Source organism: Lathyrus oleraceus, chromosome 4, assembly GCF_024323335.1.
Source record: "Lathyrus oleraceus cultivar Zhongwan6 chromosome 4, CAAS_Psat_ZW6_1.0, whole genome shotgun sequence".
Lineage (NCBI taxonomy): Eukaryota > Viridiplantae > Streptophyta > Magnoliopsida > Fabales > Fabaceae > Lathyrus > Lathyrus oleraceus.
In genome coordinates this window covers 465,140,854-465,159,944 of record NC_066582.1, presented here as the reverse complement: position 1 = coordinate 465,159,944, position 19,091 = coordinate 465,140,854, and the positions used below count along the sequence as shown (strand labels likewise).

The following is a 19,091-nucleotide window of genomic DNA, read 5'->3' as shown; positions in this document are numbered from 1 at the left end:
ACAAGGTCCTTCAGAGTCATTAAGGGAATACCTTGCTCATTTCAATGAGGCCGCCATAAGAGTCGTCCACCCAAACTAAGAAATGTTCGTAAGGGCATTTCATAATGGTCTAAAAGTAGGGAACTTTAACGAGTCCCTCTCCCAACGATCGACCTCTTCACTGGAAGAGATAGTCACAAGGGCAGAATGATATATAAACGGTGAGGAAGTAACAGTGAGAAGAAGGCTTGCAATATGAAATAGAAAGTTCCCAATGCCTAAGGCGCACAACACCCATATAAAATTAGTTACACTTTTCCTGTTAGGGATAAATCATCGTTTAAGCAAAGTGGAAAAGCTATGGAGAGCTTCATGCCCCTAAACACTCGTTGTTGGCAAACATGGAGGAAAGTTATCCATTTACCTGATGTTCCTACACCCATATCCCCCAAAAGGGGGGTGTTATGGGGCTTGAGTTTGGAATATGGTGCAAATTCCATAGAGTAAAAGGACACCACAAGAGGATTGCTACTGGCTCAAGAAAGAGATAACACATCTAATCTAGGAAGGCCATATTAAGATATATGGGAAATGAGGATCCTCTCAAGGGTCAGGCGGGACTAGCTCTCGCAGGCGTGATTATAATGAAAACCCCAAACCCATAAATAGAAATGAGTCATCCAAAGAAGCAGGAAACAAGGATGTGCGCCACACACTTAATACTATTGCAGGAGGATTCACTGGGAGCGGGGAGACTAACTTCGCCAAAAGAAGATATGCTCGCAAAATAAGAGAGAGAAGTCTCAAAATGAAAAGAGTTTGAATCCTAGGCATGAACACCAAGAGGTTTGGTTAGGAAATTAAGTCACAGGAAGAAACTCTTAAGGTGGAGACATTCCCCGTCATAAGAGAGAGAAGATAAAAGACTAAAGACTCAGCGGGAAGGCCCTTGAGGCTTTATGACTTTCTCATTGTTCATTTACTTTTATTACTTTTAATTAGACGAGTATTATATCTCGGTCGCTTATAAGGACAAATTTATTTTTTCAGGGGACACATTATTTCCATTTGTGCTTCGTGAGGGGCCAACGGTTTTTAATGAGGCTCCTCATTTTATTATTTTCTATATATTTGCATTGTCTCCACCCTTTTTTCTTTGTTGGAAACTTTAGAAAATTTCCCTTGGAGATAATCAAACATGCTAGATCCTCGTATAGGGATCCTCGTTTCCCTTTTAGGCGGTAAAAAATGTTGGATCCTCTTAGAGTAATCCTTCCTGACTTTTGAGGCAATAAAAAATGATGGATCCTCGTAGAGGGGTCCTTACCTCCTTTTAGGCGACCAAAAATGTTGGATTCTCATGGAGGAAGCCTTGTCACTTATTAGGCGATAATGGATCCTTGCTTCCCTTTGAGGCGATAAAAAATTATGGATCTTCATAGAGGAGTCCTTTTCGCCTTTTAGGTGATAAAAAATGTTAAATCCTCATAAAGGAATCCTTGTCACGTTTTAGGCGATCAAAAATATTGGATTCTCATATAAGGATCTTTTCTGCCTTTAGGCGATCAAACACGTTGGACCCTCATGTAAGGATCCTTTCCACACTTTGAGACGATAAAAAATATTGGATACTTGCCACCTTATGACAAAGCTTTCACATCGCCCAACAAACAACCGAGGTATGTTTCTTGGGTGCGCCATGTTAAGTTAGTTTTTTTGAAGTACAACGAGTTCTCTCGGTTTTATTAAACAAAAAGGGAATGGATATATTAGGGACCTCGCTTCGAATTCTAGTTACTGCATTATCTATTTTTGGTTTATTTTTCAATTGACTTAGTTACTCAATTATATTATTTTAGTTGGCGCCTTTCCTTTTTTATTTATTTGAATTACAAAATTAGTATTTGTTGGATGAAAAAGAAATACTTGATACAAAAAATAAATTAATTATTTATAATAAAAAATATTGATTTTGTTAAATTATAAATTTAAATGTCCCATTATTTCAAATGGTGAAGTTTTGTTCCCCTAGGGACATATGTCGAACACGATGTCCTAGACAACTGGTTCAACAAGTTAAACCAGAAACACCACAATAGAAAGTACTAGATTATGGAGCATAAAAACAGTAAATTTTACACAGTTCAGTGAAACCACACCTACATCTAGGGAGTTGAGTCCACAACGCAAGAAAGGAACTCACTATTAGTAGTTTAGTATAGTTAGTCTTACAATCAACAACAAATCATGTGTTGCTCAATGCCTCTTCCTAACACTACCCAATGAATTTCTATTTAGGCCCCCCTAAACATGATAACCTACTAAGTTTCTTCTCAATCAAACAACTCGTGATTGGAGATTACAACTCAATAATCAATATTGAATACTACCAATCAACTCTAGACAAACCAAGCATGCCAAGTTACTAAAATATAGTGGTCTACATACAATAATAAAGGACTCAAAATAAACCCTAGCACTCTAAAATCTTCAATGTATTGCTTGCTTTCCAATATAGGTTTTAGCCCCCTATATAACATAATGACTTTGGGCTTTTCTCCTTGAATATTAGCTTTAATTTTGTCCAGAATTAATGCATAATCTATTGGGTATTATGTGTTCCATAAATCTCTCCAACAAGATATCATTTGTTCCAATTTAAATCTTCATTTAAATATGAATCAATCTTCGTCTAGCTGTCAAACAAATCACTTAATCATATGGCTAAACTAATTAGTAATAAAATCTTATCCAATCTTTGACCAGAAATCTTTCAAAACGCACTAGCAAAGACATGTTGCGCAAGACCCAGATGTCATACCAACATGTTGTGACATCGCGTCCAGCATGTGCCCCTTCTGCACTTCCATACAGCTTAAGCAAGATAGATTAATCTTGAACAATTTGAGAACTTCTTTGTTGTTGTTGTTTTGCAAAATGCAATCAATCGAAAAGGAACAATTAATGACCCTTACTTTTATATTAATTCTTAAAAAAAAATTGTCAACTCATAGTTAGTAGCATACACTCCTACTAACTAAAAAATATTAGCATGCAATCATTCACATACTTAGTCATGCATAACACAAATAATTAGTAGTTAATAACAGGATATGAAAAAATCTACTAACACAATAGCTCACATCATAAGGGCCAAATGGCTTGCCCGATACTGCAGCATATGAGCACAACATTACCACTTACCCAAATGGTTAGTACTACACAAATACTTATGTTACTTCAGCAAAACCAATACTACCCCCCCCCCCCCCCCCCCCCCCCCCCCCCATTTTTACATAATTTGAGAAACAATTTGTATATCAAATATCACCTAGATGCCAATCATGCAAGGGTTAATATGTTAGCACGTACACAACAAAGACATTAGTAGAGCAACGAGAATAGCATCAAAGATATGCACACATATTAGATTTGTTTTATTATACAGAAGTTTATAGAGGTTGTAGATCCTTTATAAAAAAACAATTTGTCTAAATACAAGGGCCAAAACAACTAAGCTAGAACATCTAAACTTATTCTTCAATCCATCCTCTGTTAATCTTATAAGCAATCCAATCTTTATCCACCTCTGAGTCAGAACCATGTTCTTGAGTATGTCTCTTCTTCACAACCTTTATCTTGTTGACAGACTCCTTTCCAGTTGTAGATGATCCAACAAATGATTCACCAGATGCATTTCCATCATTTGCAACGGAAGAGGAACCAATCTCTGTCTTCATCCTTTCCTCGTGAAACATTTCAATAACTTTCATGGTGGAGATTCTCTTGTTAGAGGGCCTCTTCTTTAAATTACAAACTTTAAACTTATTTTGAAAGAGAGAAATAAATGTGGGAGAGAAGAAAGAATAGCAAGAGAAATATAGAAGAAGATTCAAATTCTTGCTTGTAACGAAGGTCCATATAAAAGGAGGTTTAGAAACAAGAGAATTCTATATTGTTTCATGTGCAACACACCACACACACACACACACACACACACACACACACATATTTTATATATATATATATATATATATATATATATATATATATACACACACACACACATAGAGAGAGAGAGAGAGAGAGAGAGAGAGACTCCCTTACACACCTCCATATCATTGACTACTATTGATTCTCATAAGTGCAAATACCTTGTGTGATCCTTAACTTTTCAAAGTGGATCACATCTAATGCTTTAGTGAAACTGTCAGTCAACTATTTTTTAGTTGTCACATGTTCAAGAACTACAACTTTATCTCCAATAAGCTCCCTAATGAAATGATGACGAATGTTATTATGCTCAGTTTGACTTGGAGTTGTTGAATAATTTATAGATCTTAGGATATAAAAAATTGATGTCATGACATCTTATTCCATATTATAAAAAATTGATGTCATGACATCAGTTTGGAAATGGTAATTTACATGGAAAAGGGGTACATTGAATACAATGATCACTAATCCTTCCACCAACTCTTGATATCCACTGTGCTTTTGGCAGCTGCTGGAGACAATGAATCGACATCGACCATTGTGCTCGAGAATGTCTTCAAAACTGAAGATCAGCAGGATGCAGTTACTTGCCATAATCCCTAATTTTGGCATAAATTGCCCCAAGATGGGGTACTCAATTTATTGAGATAATTCTTTTCTGTTTTATGTCTCTAACTTTTTCCTGGATCGCCCTTTTGGGTTTTCAATCCACCGAGACACTCTTTCTTGCGTAAGCCGCCCTTTTAGGTTTTCAACTTAGCGAGATGTTCTTTTATTTTTTTATGCGAAGTATTTCTTGATTGCATCAGCATTCACAGGACGAGTGAACACTTCACCATCCATAGTTGTAAGAATCAATGCACCGCCTGAAAAGACTCTCTTAACAACATATAGGCCTTCATAATTAGGAGTCTATTTGCCCCTAGAATATGGTTTGAAATATAGAATCTTCTTGAGCATAAGGTCACCATCTCTGAACACACGAGGTGTAACCTTCTTATCAAAAGCTTTCTTCATTCTCTACTGATATAACTGTCCATGACACATGGTCATCAACCTCTTCTCTTCAATCAAATTCAACTGCTAAAATCTAGTCTGACACCATTCAGCTTCAGTTTACTTGGCTTCCATGAGCACACACAATGAAGGGATCTCAACCTCTATGGGGAGCACAACTTCCATGCCATATACAAGAGAGAAAGGGGTTGCCCCTGTTGAAGTGCAGATGGATGTACGGTACCCATGTAAAGTAAATGGGAGCATCTCATGCAAATCCTTGTATGTTACAACCATCTTCTAGATAATCTTCTAGATGTTCTTGTTTGCAACTTCAACAACCCCATTCATCTTGGGTCTATAGGGAGAAGAATTATGATGTGCAATCTTGAAGTCTTTGCAAAGAGCTTCCACCATATTATTGTTGAAGTTTGATCCATTATCAGTAATGATCATACTTGGCACACCATAACGACATATAATCTTATTCTTGATAAACCTTACAACAACTTGCTTGGCCATATTTGCATACGAAGCCGCTTTAACCCATTTTATGAATTAGTCAATTGCCACCAAAATGAAACTACGTTTGTTCGAAGCTTTAGGCTCAATCATGCCAATCATATCAATTCCCCACATGGAGAAAGGCCATGGGGAGGAAATGACATTCAACAGTGTCAGAGGAACATGACTCTTATCCTCATAAATTTGTCACTTGTGGCATTTCTTCACAAATTTGAAACAATCAGATTCCATTGTCAGCCAATAGTAACCTGCTCGCAACATCTTCTTCACCATTGCATGTCCATTGGAATGAGTACCAAAGGAACCTTCATGGACTTCAGTCATCAATAAGTCTGCTTCGTGTCTATCCACGCATCTGAGCAAGACCATATCGAAGTTTCTCTTATACAAAACATCCCCATTTAGGTAGAAATTGCCGGCTAATCTTCTCAAAGTCTTCTTATCTTTCAAAGATGCCTCAGATGGGTAAATCTGACTTTGGAGGAAGCATTTGATGTCGTAATACCACAGCTTTTCATCTTTGATCTCTTCAGCAGAAAACTCATGAGCTGGCCTATCAAGACACATCACAGTCAAATGGGGAACTTCATTCCAATACTTCACCATAATCATTGAAGCCAACGTTGCAAGAGCATCTGCCATCCGATTTTCATCTCGGGGGATATGATGAAACTCAACCTTTGTGAAGAAAGTTGAAATCCTCCTTGCATAATCTCTATATGGTACCAAACTGGGTTGATTCATCTCCCATTCACCTTTGATTTGATTCACAACCAAAGCTGAATCTCCATAGACATCTAAATATTTGATTCTGAGATCGATGGCCTCTTCGAGCCCCATAATGCAAGCTTCATACTCTGCCATATTGTTTGTACACTTGAAAGTCAATCTAGCTGTAAATGGAAAATGCGTGCCTTGAGGAGTAATAATCACTGCCCCAATGCCATTACCATAGTGATTAACAGCTCCATCAAATACCATGCCCCAACGGGAACTAGGTTCTGGCCCTTCTTCAAGCAATGGTTCATCACAATCTTTCATTTTTAAGTACAAGATCTCTTCATCCGAAAAATCCAACTGCACTGACTGGTAATCTTCAATTGGTTGGTGAGCCAAATGGCCATCTAAGACACTACCTTTGATTGCTTTCTGAGATCGGTATTCGATATCATACTCTGATAACAACATCTGCCAAAGGGCAATCCTCAGAGTTAAAGCAGGCTTTTCAAATATATACTTGATCGGACTCATTTGGATATCAACCAAGTGGTATGATTCAACATATATTTATGCAAACGCTTAGTAGCCCAAGCCAATGCGCAAGAAGTTTTCTAAAGCATATAATATCGAGTCTCACAATCGGTGAACTTCTTACTGAGGTAGTAAATAGAAAATTCTTTCTTTCCAGTTTCGTCTTGCTGACTAAGAACACAACCCATACTTTCATGAAGCACAGTCAAATATATGATCAACGGTCTTCCTTCAATATGCGAAGACAGAATAAGAGGTTTAAGTAGATACTCTTTGATACTATCAAAAGTTTTCTGGCAATCTTTAGTCCAATCACAAGACTGATCTTTCCGAAGAATCTTGAATATAGGCGCACATGTGGTAGTCATGTGTGAAATGAATCTTGAGATATAATTCAAGCGGCCGAGAAAACCTCTTACTTGCTTCTCAGTTTTGGGCGCATGCATCTCTTGTATTGCTTTGACTTTGGTAGGATCAACTTCAATACCCTTCTTGCTGACAGTAAAGCCCAACAACTGATAACACTGAAATTTACCATATTTTCGACTCCGATTTCACATGCATTCTAGTTATTTTATTATGTTATTACTATGTCTTTCTTTGTTTTCAGGTTTTTACTTTAATCGGAGCCCCGATCGATTAAAGGAGCGAAAAAGAGCTAAAAACCCTAAAATTCAGCATTTTGTACTTGTGGCTTCCACCATGGTTGGTGCCATAGACCTTGCCATGACGTGTCCAAGCTCAACCTCCCTCAACTGCCACTTTCCCCACTACTTCCACTAAGGCGCCTCAGATTGGCCTTGTGGCGGGCACCATGGCCTTGTGGCGGGGGCCACAAGAGGAAAAGTTTTCCCTCCCATTTTCAAGTTGAAGGGCATCCTTGTCATTTCCATCTTTTTACTTGCTTATAAATAGAAACTCGAAATCACTTTTTCAATCATCCAAACTTAGAGCAGAGGCAAACTCATAGCAACTTTGTTTCACTTAGGCATAAATTCAGTATTTTAAAGTGGTAATCGCTTCGCATTGGAGTGTTACCACAATTGTGTAATCGAGTCTGTAATCGAGTTTGTAATCGAGTTTGGAGCACTTTGGAAGGAAGTTAATTCTGCCGCCATTTTCATTTCCGCTTTGCAATTTATTCAACCCTCCGATTGGAGCAGGTTTTTATTACTTGTCTTTATCTTATTTATTTCCTCGCACTCGCTTTAAATTATTTATTTCCTCGCACTCGCTTTAAATTATTTATTTTCTCGCACTCGCTTTACTTTTATTTATTTCCTCGCACTCGCTTTAAATTATTTATTTCCTCGCACTCGCTTTACTTTTATTTACTTTCCGCACTCGCACTACTTTTATTTAAATTAATGCACTTTTACTTTACCATGTCTAACTAAATTTATAAGGTTAGAATGTAAGGATCGTAATGGAACCGATAATCTGTACAATTGTTCGTAGAAGCACTTAAGGACTATTTTAACTTTCAACTTAAGTTTTCCCGCACTTCAATTCCGTTGGGTAAGATCGAAAGCCGTCCAACGTCTATCTAAACTTAATTGTTTTTAACTTTCAAAAACAGCGAAAACGCTTTGTTTAGTTCATTAGGAGATTTTAACTTAAGAAGAAAAGAGATTTTAAAACTATTTTTGGACGCATTTATAAGTTTAGAGTCTGGTTCGTAAGAACCTCTTTTGGTTAAGAAATCCAGGTTATAATACTTTTCAACTTAGTCAAGATACTATATTTCTTAAAAATAGGTTTACTACTCTAACGCAATGCGTGCCTTTTTATAAGTGACAATAAGAGGGTTTGATTAGGGAGTACAACTCGGTTCTGAATACGCGAAAGCGACAGTTCCCGTTAAATTAGTTCTTTTCAAAGTAGGAAACATTTCCCATAAGTAGTTCTATTAGCAAGTACTTGGATTATTAATTGATTATGTGAATTACATTCGACACTGTCTTTATTAATTAAACTTTATTCAATACTTTACTTTTTATTGCACACTCTAAAAAACACCTATTTTGATTGCCTTTGATAAACACCATAACAATAGATAACGATAGATTGACACTTGGTCTCTGTGGATTCGACAATCTTTTATATTACTCTGACACGTTCGTATACTTGCGAAGAGCTACGCATCAAGTTTTTGGCGCCGTTGCCGGGGACCAATTTCGTCAAATTTCATTTTCCTGTTGTTATATCGTTTAGACTTAGGCTATTTCCCTCCGGTCAATGCGAAGAACTCGCAGCACCGGAAGTTTAAGATTAGTATACCCTCTGGTAGAACCTGAACGTTACGCTCACACACGTTTATTCTTTCATAGAATTAAGAGAGCTATGGCCGAAGATCAAAACCAAAGACCTCTTAAAGATTTCGCTCAACCATCAAATGAAGAACCTAGTTCTAGTATAGTAAACCCAACCATCCCAGCTAATAATTTTGAACTTAAACCATCCCTGTTGCAACTAGTGCAACAAAGACAATCCGCAGGTCTCGCTACTGAGAACCCAAACCAACATTTAAAAATATTTCTTTAATTAGCAGACACTTTTAAAACCAATGGAGCTTCTCCTGAGGCAATACGTTTAAGATTATTCCCTTTTTCCCTCAGAGATAAAGCCTTATCATGGTTAGATTCCCTTCCACCCAATTCCATTACGACTTGGGATAACCTTAGAAGAGTTTTTCTTGCTAGATATTTTCCCCCAAGTAAGACCGCCGTTCTTCAAAACCATATAACTAGATTTACCCAAAACCAAGGAGAATCGTTGTTCGAAGCTTGGGAGAGATATAAAGAATTGTTACGAGCATGCCCACATCATGGTTTAGAAAATTGGTTAATCATTCAAACCTTCTATAATGGACTTCACTATAACACGAAGATGACCATCGACGCTGCCGCAGGCGGTTCTCTGATGAACAAACCTTATCCTGAAGCTAGTGCCCTCATCGAAGATATGGCTCAAAACCATCAATCATGAGGAGTCGAACGAGCGACAGTTGAGAAGAAGGAAGCCCAAGGAGGAGTGCATGAACTAAGCTCTATAGGCATGATGCAAGCTAAAATGGACGCATTAGCCCTTAAGGTCGAGCATATGTGCATAAACCCGAATACTGTAGCCGCAATTTCGTCGGATTGTGATATATGTGCAGCCAAAGGACACCAATCTGCAGAATGCAGTCTATTAAATGAAACCCACTCTGAGCAAGTGAACTACACCCAAGGGAACCCATATTCGAATACCTATAACCCTGTGTCGATCCCCGGATTTCCCGAATCCAAGTAGAAACACTAAAAAGGGTGGCGCGGAAAAAAGAGTAGAGTCGTCAGCTATGTACTTTTATCCCAAGAGGAGGGAAAGGTAGTACTACATAACCAAGAGGGAACGGATAAAACAAAGTCTCGAACCAAAGAAAACTGAGTAAGGGGGCCGGTTACGTGAAGGGAAGGTTATCGCACCCCTTCACGTCTGTGGTACTCCACAGGATCCACGCTTGCTATTTATGTCTAAAGTGTGTGTATAAAAAGTCCTATATGTGATGCGAAAGAGAGAAAATCAAAGTAGGGAAAAGAAAGAGTTATTGCTCGCACAGGCCCTACCCTACTGCATACGTATCTCAAGAAGGATTGAGAATCAGAGCACCGTAGCTCGGCTAACCTATTTTTGTTTGTTTTGTGTTTTTTAGATGAACGACGTTATTATGCAATCTACCGGATGCTCGACCTTTGGAGACTTACTCACCTGTAGTAGAAGGAGTTAACGTGTTCTTAAGAAAAGAAAATCAAAGAGTTTGTTTGTGTTTTAGGAATGCTCATGCAAAAAGGAAGTCCTAGACGAAGGAACCGTGCTACCTTAATTGACATGCAAACGAGAGACTATACGAAGCCTAGCAATCCTATGGGGAGACGATCACACCATACAAAAAACATATAGCATAAAGTAAACGCACCAACAAGGGGGGCTCAAACATACATGGGTAGGGCTTTAGTCAAGAGGGGTCATATCAACCTCGACAAACAAGCCATGGAATGGTAATCAAATGGGCTCTTAACCACTGACATTGAACGTCAGGATGAGCAGATCAAAAGGGTAATGAGGATAAGACCTCATAGCTCTTAACCCTGGACAAGGTGACCTCATGACAAAGCGTGGGGGTTCAGAAAGATGGAACCCTCTCCACTGACTGACCGGACAAAAGATCTTGGGCTTTTGTTCTGAAGCATCGACACGTAGTGCGAGCATAAAGAACGACACTCTGAATAACAGGGGATTGACTACTAATCCCTTTTATCCGTCAATTGCCTCTTCATGGAGGTCTTTAGCACTGTTTCCTCTTCTTGGAGGTCTTTGGGCACAAAAGTAAACACACAAAAACATTGCCTCCTATCGAGGTCTTCCAGCTAAGAAAGCGGTAAAAATGCGGGAAAGATGTAAAAGGAATCAAGAGATCTACCACACGGATAAGGATCCTAAGTAACAGCAATTAAAGAAACAAGAAACCCAGAGATCTCTCAAGCTAGCACCACCAAAGAAAGCAAGTCATCAAAGTAATCAGAATAAATCTCCAAATGGTATCCCACAAATAAAGTGGAATACCAAGCAAGCTATCTCTTCAAGAGTCATGTGAGCCCTCTCAAAAAACTCAACAAACACGTTAGAATAACAAGATGGGGTGCAATCAAGAGTTGCACCAAACAGAAGAATCATAGCAACAAAAGTGTCAGGTAAACAGTGCACAGATGCAATAGAAAGCATGTCATAACAAACACAAAACATATTAGAGAGCAAACTGAAAAACCAACTACTGTCATGATCGCTACTGCTTCGCTTAGCGAAGATTAAACGAAGCTTCGCTATCGGTTCACTTAGCGAAGTGCTAGCGAATGCCTACGGGTTCTGGGTTCTTCCTTGATAACAATCCAATTTCAGAAATCCAAAAGTCTAATGATACCCCATCTCCCAAATTTCAGAAACAAAGTAATTTAACATGCTAAGAATCGTTCTAAACATACATGCAAATCTAAAAACCCAATCTCCCAAATTCAACCCTAATGATTCTTTCTACAGAATTTACAACATTGAAAGCATAAAAGAATGGAGACAGAACAAACCTGATTGAAGAGGTTGATTGATTTTGAAATGTAACGGTTAGGGTTTTCAATGCAACAGTTAGGGTTTGTGTGAGATGGAAGTGAAAAGTGTGAGAGTCAGCCTGAGAGTGAGAGTGAGACTAAAATAATTTAAAATGGTTTTTTGGGCCCAAATGAGTGGCTCTCTGAAAATTAAATGGGTTTCTACCACACTCGTTATTGTCTTCGCCTAGCGAGCAGCTAGCGAATCATCTCGCTACTGTCTTCGCCTAGCGAGCAGCTAGCGAACATGACAGGATTTTGTTTTTTTTCAAAACAGCATGCAAAGCACAACTCAGCAAGGTTCCATCGAACACTCCCAGACTTGGGTAAAAACAGTGCTAGCACTTAGTCACTAGGCGAGCATCCAGCGAGCAGGTTAGCGAGCAATTCAAGTAGCAACATCATCAAGGTTCGCTGGAGCAAAGGAGGAAGCGTGGGCTTCGCCTAGCGAAGGATTGCTCGCCTAGCGAGCATGACGGTTCAGGAACAGACCTTTGTCCCTTCAAGATGAACGTTTTGAATGATGAATAGACCCCATTTGAACATGTTGAAAGTATTTCAAGTCATTCCCTAGCCATTTGACCCTCAGTTGACCAACAATTGACCTTTGACTTCACAGTTGAATTCTGAAATATACTGAGCCCATTAAGCCTGGTCCTTTGAAGAAAATCTCTGAGAATGACACCCTAGCTCCCAAGAGCTCTACACATCATCCATAAGACCTTCAAACCAAGAATGCATCTCAATCCTTGAGGAATCCTACTTTGACTGTTTTGATACCTAGATGAATACAAACTCCCTTGAGTGTTGAGAAAAACCCTAGTTGATGCACAATTTCTCTTGTGTTGACTAATCATTCAGATAGAACCCACAAAGTGACTTGGATGATATCCAAGCTTCTTGGAAGATAAACGCTTGGAGCTAATCCTGATTGACATGATGAAATGCAATATGAAATTTTAAATGACCTAAAATGAATGCATGAATGAGGAGGGAAAATTTGAGGTGCTACAGCTGCCCCTATTCAATCAACTGTGAACCTAAACAGATGAAAGCAGCGACTATCAGACTTTCAAGGTAAATAGGGATTGAATACTAAAAGAAACGGAGAATTTGCACTCTTTAGGTGATGAATCAAAGAAAGCGAGGCCATTCACCGATGGTGGCTTCAAAATAAATTTGATATTTACCGATATCAAAGAAAGCGCGGCCATTTACCGATGGCGGCTTCAAAACAAATTCGATATTTACCGATATCAAAGAACGCGAGGCCATTTACCGATGGCAGCTTCAAAACAAAATTTGACATTTACCGATATCAAAGAAAGCGAGGCCATTTACCGATGGCGGCTTCAAAATAAAATTGATATTTACCGATATCAAAGAAAGCGAGGCCATTTACCGATGGCGGCTTCAAAACAGAATTTGACATTTACCGATATCAAAGAAAGCGAGGCCATTTACCGATGGCGGCTTCAAAACAAAATTGATATTTACCGATATCAAAGAAAGCGAGGCCATTTACTGATGGCGGCTTCAAAACAGATTTGATATTTACCGATATCAAAGAAAGCGAGGCCATTTACCGATGGTGGCTTCGAATCAAATTTGCTATTTGCCGATATCAAGGAAAGCGAGGCCATTTACCGATGGCGGCTTCAAAACAGATTTGATATGTACCGATATCAAAGAAAGCGCAACAAGACCAGACATTTACCGATGACTGGGAAGGAACTCGATGTTTACCAACATCGAACAACGATGTTTATAAGTGAAACAAGACCAGACATTTACCGATGACTGGGAAGGAACTCGATGTTTACCGACATCGAACAAAGATGTTTATAAGTGAAACAAGACCAGACATTTACCGATGACTGGGAAGGGACTCAATGTTTACCGACATCGAACAATGATGTTTTCACACACCAAGGAAAGAATACATTTATGAAACAAAACCATTTACCGATGGCGAAAATGAAACACTCGATATTTACGGATAGCGAAGACACACGGTTATTTAAACGACAGAACCATTTACCGATGGTTAACAAGCGGTTGATGTTTACCGACATCGAACAATGATGTTTACCATCACCAAAGAAAGAAAGGACACACACGGGTGTTGACAGAACGATCTTTTGTAGACATCATGAGAGACATGCCATTTACCGATGGCCTACGATTAGAATTCGACGTTTATCGACATCGAAAGATGATGTTCGCCGACATCAAAGAAAAGAACAGACATTTACGGGGATCAACACGACACTTACCGGTATCGCAAGGATAATATTTACATATGTCAAAATAAGGCAGACACTTACTGGTGACTAACTCGGAAGGGAATCAAGCTTTCCTTTCACGGATCGGTGAGAAAATAAATCTCACTGGGATTATCGATTCTGAATGTTGCCAAGAGCAACTGCTGCAAATGTGCTAACTGATATTGAAAAATGATCCGTCTCTTCCGGAGATATGATCCAATCTGGTTTAATACATGTATGCATATGTTTGAGTTCTCCATGGCGTAATGCTCCATACTGAATGGAAATGCTACGCGATTTGAGAATGCGAATGCAAATGATGATTACTACATGCAAGATGCAAAGGGAGGAAAACTCCTGCTGGGAAAGCAAATGATCACTTTACTGAGCATACCATTTCTGATTCGATCTTCCAACTCTGTGGGGACATACAACAATTCTGCTGAGGATACTTACTGATCTGACATTCTCGGAACAGTAGAGAAACCAACTCAATTGGGGAGTCACTTGTTGGGAAAACACCAACCTCTCGACCATGCTGGGGAAAAAATTCTAAACTCGACTTAGATGACCCAACTTCTTACACGACTGGACAGTGTTGAAACAACAGGGTTTTCCTTCGAACAAACTTTGGCTCATCTGCTTTAGCCATCAATCAAAGATAGTAAAACGGCAAGACATACATGCCCCAGGGGATCGTATGGACAAAACATACTAAAGTGTGCTCAACATTCAAAATGATTTTCAGATGTTTTATCTTTCCGCGCGTCATTGTCTAGCCTTCATGTTTTTAGATGCAATGTTTATAAAAAATTCGGACGTTTTTTGCAAACAAAACAGTAGAAATAAAGAAACAAGAGAGCAATTTGACTGAATAACGACTTTTATTGATTGAAAATGGCCTATAAAGGCAAATACATCAGGAAGCAATTCCTAGGAAGAGGTAATTGCGCCAAAAGAGAAAATAAACTATCCTATTGGCAATGTGAACACGACATTCCACTATTTTCCAATTCTGTTATGACTCATAGATCTTTAATTTCCCCTAAATTCTTTGCTTTCTGAGAAGAGTGATTGGACCGATCATATCCTTCAAGATGGTAGACACTGAAACGCGATGAAGTACAGATAACTCAGACTGTAGTCTTCGCTTTAATCCCTCTTTTTCCTGGACCACCTTTTCAGGTTTTCAATCCACCGGGATACCCATTTTTGCCTAAGCCGCCTTTGCAAGTTTTCGACTTACCGGGTGTACATATTATTTTTATTCTTTATCCCTAACTTTTGCCCGAACCTTTTTCTTTTATTTTTCTCTTGGTTCGCCGGGATGCCCTTTTTTTTGCCTGGACTTTCTTTTTTTGTCCAGTGGGTCAGTTTATGCGAAGTATTTTTTGACTACATCTGAATTCACAAGAGACGGAAAATCTTCACCATCCATAGTTGTAAGCATTAAGGCTCCACCAGAAAAGACCTTTTTAACAACATATGGACGTTCATAATTCAGAGTCCACTTGCCCCTGTTATCTGTACCGGGAGGAAGGATCCTCTTCAAAACTAAGTCACCTATCTGATAGCTTCGAGGACGCACTTTCTGATCAAAGGCCTTCTTCATCCCTCTCTGATACAGTTGTCCATGGCACACAGCTGCTAATCGCTTTTCCTCAATTAAATTTAACTCATCAAACCTGGCTTGAACCCACTCAGCCTCGTCAAGTTTTACATCCATCATCACCCTCAAAGAAGGGATTTCAACTTCTACTGGCAAGACTGCCTCCATGCCATACACAAGTGAAAACGGAGTTGCCCCGGTTGACATACGCACTGAGGTACGATACCTATGCAAAGCGAAAGGCAACATCTCATGCCAATCCTTGTACGTCATAACCGTCTTTTGCACAATCTTCTTAATGTTCTTGTTTGCCGCCTCTACAACACCATTCATCTTTGGTCTGTAAGGAGAAGAATTGTGGTGGTCGATCTTAAAGTCTTTGCAAAGCTCTTTCATCATCTTGTTATTGAGATTCGAACCATTATCAATGATGATTCTCTCAGGAACCCCATAATGACAAATAATTTCTTTCTTAATGAATCGAGAAACCACTTGTCTGGTAACATTGGCATAGGAAGCTGCTTCCACCCACTTGGTAAAGTAATCAATCGCGACTAGGATGAAGCAATGTCCATTAGAAGCAGTAGGTTCAATCTTTCCAATCATATCGATGCCCCACATCGCAAATGGCCAAGGAGAATTCATAATATTCAGAGGGTTTAGTGGTACATGCACTTTATCGGCATAGATCTGACATTTGTGGCACTTCCGAGCGTATTTGAAACAATCAGATTCCATGGTTATCCAGTAATAACTGGCTCTTAACAATTTCTTGGCCATTGCATGACCACCAGCATGGGTACCGAAAGATCCCTCGTGTACTTCCTGCATTAACATGTCTGCTTCGTGTCTAACCACGCATCTGAGCAGAACCATGTCAAAGTTCCTCTTGTACAACACATCATCCTTGTTCAAGTAAAAGCTTCCATCTAGCCTTCTTAGTGTCTTTTTGTCATTCTTTGACGCTCCTTCAGGATACTCTTGGCTTTTGAGGAAATTCTTAATATCATAAAACCACGGCTTCTCATCAATAACAGACTCGGCTGCAAACACATACGCAGGCCTCTCGAGTCGATTCACAGCAACGTGTGGCACATGATTCTGCCAATGAACTTTAATCATGGAAGACAATATGGCTAAGGCATCAACCATTTGATTTTCATCTCGGGGTACATGATACAACTTTACTGTCTTGAAGAAAGTCAGGATCCTTCTGGTGTAATCTCTATAAGGAATCAAATGCGGCTGATGAGTATTCCAGTCTCCATTGACTTGGTTAATCACTAGAGCAGAATCTCCATAAATGTCCATAGTTTTGATCCTTAGATCGATGGCTTCGTCAATCCCCATGATACAGGCCTCGTACTCAGCTTTGTTGTTGGTTACTTCAAAAGTCAATCTGGCGGAAAAAGGTATGTGTGCACCTTTAGGATTAATGAGTACTGCCCCAACACCATTTCCATTCACATTTACCGACCCATCAAACATCAGTGTCCACTTGTCATCGGGATCTGGTCCTTCCTCCACAAGAGGCTCTTCAAAATCTTTCATCTTTAAGTACATGATATCTTCATCGGGGAATTCAAACATCATTGGCTGATAGTCATCAATTGGTTGTTCGGCAAGGTAATCTGACAGAATACTACCCTTGATGGCCTTTTGCAACGTGTACTGGATATCATACTCTGTCAAAATCATCTGCCAACGAGCCACTCGTCCGGTAAGAGCCGGCTTTTCAAAGATATACTTTACTGGGTCCATCTTAGAAATCAACAAGGTAGTATGGTTCAACATATACTGTCTTAGTCGGCGAGCAGCCCATGCCAAAGCGCAACAAGTTTTCTCGAGCAGCGAATATCTTGTTTCACAGTCGGTAAACTTTTTGCTAAGGTAGTATATTGCATGCTCTTTTCGACCAGACTCGTCATGCTGTCCCAATACACACCCCATCGAATTCTTCTTTATTGAAAGGTACATTATCAGAGGGCTCCCAAGAACTGGAGGTATAAGAATTGGAGTTTTCTGCAAATATTCTTTTATCTTATCAAAAGCTTTTTGACAATCATTGTTCCACCTGATTGCTTGATCTTTTCTTAGCAATTTAAATATCGGTTCGCACGTAGCTGTTAGGTGAGATATGAACCGTGCAATGTAGTTCAGCCTCCCTAAAAAACCACGAACTTGCTTCTCCATTCTTGGTTCAGGCATTTCTTGAATAGCTTTTACTTTCACTGGATCAACCTCAATCCCTTTCTCACTGATAATGAAACCTAACAGCTTTCCAGATCTCACTCCAAATGTACACTTGTTTGGATTCAGCCTCAGTTTGAACTTTCTCAATCTTTCAAACAACTTTTTCAAGTTTACCAAGTGTTCCTATTTTGTCTGAGACTTTGCAATCATATCATCCACGCACACTTCAATTTCTTTGTGCATCATGTCATGAAAGAGAGTCGTCATAGCTCTTTGGTAGGTAGCACCAGCGTTCTTCAAGCCAAATGGCATTACCTTATAATAGAACGTGCCCCAAGGTGTAATGAATGTCGTCTTCTCCTTGTCTTCTGGCGCCATCTTGATTTGATTATAGCCAGAAAATCCATCCATGAAAGAGAAAACCGAGGACTGAGCAGTGTTATCGACCAATACATCAATGTGAGGTAATGGGAAGTCATCTTTCGGACTGGCTCTATTTAAATCTCGGTAATCTACACATCCTGACTCTACCATCCTTCTTCGGCACGGGTACGATGTTGGCCACCCACGAGGGATAATTGGTAACTGCTAGAAAACCTGCATCCAACTGTTTTTGAACCTCCTCTTTGATCTTGATAGCCATATCAGGACTAGTTATGCGAAGCTTCTGCTTTACCGAAGGACAATCTTCTCTGAGAGGTAGCCTGTGCACCACAATATCTGTATCCAAACCAGGCATATCTTGATACGACCATGCGAATACGTCCACATATTCTTGCAGCATTTCAATCAGTCCTCTCTTGACCTTTTCCTCTAAAGCAGCCCCTATCTTGATCTCTTTCTTTGCGTCCTCAATACCAAGGTTAATGACTTCCAACTCTTCCTGATGAGGTTGAATGACCCTTTCCTCCTGTTTCAATAGTCTGGCTAATTCTTTGGGGAGTTCACAATCTTCTTCACTCTCCTCTTAGGCTTGGTAAATGGGATTATCGAAGTCATACTGAGCCATAACATAAATGTTTTTAATGGAATCCACAAGATCAATTCTGCACGAACGATGTTTCATGCTTTATTTTAGAAAAGAGTTCAAAGAAGTCACAAAAAAAACATTGCCATTTTTATTGTTTTGAAAAT

At 39.3% G+C, this 19,091-nt stretch overlaps 1 non-coding gene across 1 annotated transcript; it reads right to left on the bottom strand.

Annotated features, from left to right (window-relative positions):
* Positions 1 to 9,474: 9,474 nt before the first annotated feature.
* Positions 9,475 to 9,581, bottom strand: LOC127078027 (small nucleolar RNA R71). Its single transcript, XR_007787777.1, has one exon. It is a non-coding gene; the product is annotated as a small nucleolar RNA R71 (small nucleolar RNA).
* Between the last annotated feature and the right edge of the window lie 9,510 nt (positions 9,582 to 19,091).